At 47.4% G+C, this 2,937-nt stretch overlaps 1 pseudogene; it reads right to left on the reverse strand.

The window, feature by feature from the left end:
* The window catches only part of LOC101564652, a 56,692-nt pseudogene that overhangs the window by 22,820 nt on the left and 30,935 nt on the right, over nucleotides 1-2,937 (reverse strand).

Consider the following 2,937-nt stretch of genomic DNA (forward strand, 5'->3'; position numbering starts at 1 on the left):
TCCTATTAATCAGCTGTGAAACTGTCTCATTCATATTTATTTCTCAATAAAAAAATAAACATATAAAAAATAAAAAAAAATTTTTAAAGTTTCAAGTCTGGGAAGTCTTTACCCATTTCTTCATCTGTAGCTGTGTGCCACTTAGTGATGAGTGTGTCTGTCACCAGGGATACACTGCTAGGTTGGATTGTCCTTGGGCAAGCACAGAGTGTGCTTAGACAGAGCCGCACGGCACGGCCTGCTGTGTACGCTGCCCACGGGGGTGTAGGCCACGCACATGGTCCACCCTCAGCTGCAACGTCGTCGTGTGGCGGGCGACTGTACCTTGCCTGCACCGTGTACTCAGATGCTGCTGGGGTCCCTCGAGTCTGTTCATGTTCTTGTCTTTGTTTTCTCTGTCCTTCACGCTGGAAATCTGTGTCGACTCATCTTCGAGTTCGTGGTTCTTCTGTAAGCACAAGTCCACAGCGGTGCCCTGACGGTGACTTTTACGTGAGTTATTTTATTTCACTTCTCTTAGAGCAACTTCTCATTTTTGATTACATACGTATCTGATGAGTCTTTGCTGCCACCGTCGTACTTAGCTATTTAACTGTAGGTCTGCAGTTATCTGTGCTTACCACAGTGACTTAAAGCCCTTGTCCTTCAGTACAGATCTGATTCTTCTCATGGAGAATTCCCATTTACTTTTTTTCTTATATAAAAGCCACACTTTCCCACATCTCTCTTTTTCTCATACTTTTGATTGAAAATTGGGCATTTTCATTTATAATGGTGACTTAAGCTTTGTTTCCATTGAGCTGAGTGGGGGCCAGGGAGATGGCTCAGTGGAGTAAGTGCTTCCCTGGCAAGCACAAGGGCCTGAGTTCGATCCCTGGTTCTGAAAAAAAAAAAAGTAAAATAAAACGGAAAAATCTTTTGAGCCGGGGAGATGGCTCAGTAGAATAAGCTCCTCCCTGGCAGGCACAAGCCTCTTCTCGGCTGGACACAGCCTCGGACAAGCTCACCTCCTTGTGGGCCCCGGGATCTGCCTGGGGTTCTCAAGGCCCCCCTTTTTTTTTTTAATGTATTTGGATAAAGGGTCTCTCTACACAGCTCAGACTCCTAGTAATCCTCCTGTTTTCAGCCTCCCCAGGGCAGAGATTACAGGTATGTGCCACCAAGCTCAGTCTCAGTGGCCAGCTGAGTGTGTCCGGGGGCAGGACCAGCATGGCAGGTGGTGCTGGGGATCGAACCCAGGTCCCCTCACTTGCCCAAGCGGGTGCTTAGTCCGCTGAGCTATCTTACCATCCCCCACAGTGAAATCTTCAAATCTTCCTTTTAGTTTTGGGGAAGGTATTGTTGACTGCAGCTAACATCATGGCCTTGGGCAGCCCAGATATCAGATAGTTACAGTTGATTGTTTTGGACAAACACCTTGGCACGGGAATTTTCCTGGGAAGCCAGTCAAGTCAAGGGGTGGCAGTGCTGTCACGAGACTCCTGCAGGGCACTGGGGGCAGATCAGATAGTGACAACACCTGCCTAAAAACAGGGCTTCATTAAGAACAACTTCCAGGGACACAAGGAGACGCTGCCCTTCAAGGCCATTTCTGGCCTGGGAGGCGGGGCCTGAGCGGGCTCAGCCGAAACCCTGGGGGCCTGCCCTTCTCCCAGGGTGAGCGAGTTGCTAGACAAATGGTCTCACACGGTTACCGCCTTGCGTTTGGTGGCAGTATGCTAGTAATTTTGATTTTGACACTTTCGCCACAGTTTTAATTGCTTTTCATTTTTTGGCAAGCAGATCCATGCAGGTCCTCGTTTGGGAGCCCAAATGCCCTATCTAGGTTACATTTTATGCTGTGAACAGTGCGTGTGCCTGTGCTCCTAAGAGTTCAGCCAATAAGAGGGAGAACAACTCTAACACACACGCCAGCATGAGCAGGCTTCACCAGAGGAAAGGCCCGCGGACTGTGTACTTTCACCGACAGCTAAGAAGACACAGAACCGGATCAGGGAGACAAGGGGCCAAAGCAGCATGCTGCGCTCTGTGCAGGAAGAAATCCTAATCCAGCACCATGGTGGAAAGCTGCAAAGGGGCCAGGCCTCCCAGTTCAGGATACAGCTGACGGTTGTCTGTGTCAGTCAAGTGGGTTTCAGCTGCGAACAGCGCACTAAACTTGATTGCAACAGCTCGGTTAAGTTGGGTAAACAGGCACGTGCTGCTGTCACTCCCCGACTGCCACAGGAGCTTGAGCGAAACATAAGCATCAGCTGAAAAGACTTTTAAAAGAGAGCTTGAACAAATTCCTCTATTAGAAGATAGAAACACTACAAGTGTGTTTTCCCATGTGGTTACTAGCCCTAATTATTTGCTTCTAACAGCCACCGTTCACTAGTTGTTTAAGTAATGGCATTGTGTTACATAAAATTAAATAACATAGAATATATAATTCCAGCTAAGCATCCCGTTTAAGTATTTTACATTAAATAATAAAACAAACGTGCATGATATCACACGCAATCAGCACTATCTCGTTCTGTAATGGTAGTATTGCAGGCAGCTGAGTTAGACAGAAACATTACAGCAGTCAGACAGGGTCAGGCCCTCAAGGAGACAAGATGGAAGACAAGGTGGCTTTGCAACTTGGAAGAGACAGACACTCCCACATGGGCCACACCTCAAGACCAAGACAAAAGAGGAAGCACAGATACATACTTCCCTAGGGATGGGCATCAGGGATTGATATCCTAAATAGCATCAGTCAATTTGAAAGAGCCCAAATGAGTCACTAGCCCAACCCCAACTGGAAGAGACCCTGTCCTATATTCTTGCCCACTTGCTACGTGACTCGCTTTCCCATTTGATACTGGATTTAATCAATTTCACCTGAGCAATGGTGCTTGTAATCTCATTGGTTGACCATAATTTGGTCCCACCTCCTGCCCAACTAAGCAG

The sequence above is a fragment of the Octodon degus genome, unplaced genomic scaffold, assembly GCF_000260255.1.
Source record: "Octodon degus isolate 3935 unplaced genomic scaffold, OctDeg1.0 scaffold00126, whole genome shotgun sequence".
Taxonomy (NCBI): Eukaryota; Metazoa; Chordata; class Mammalia; order Rodentia; family Octodontidae; genus Octodon; species Octodon degus.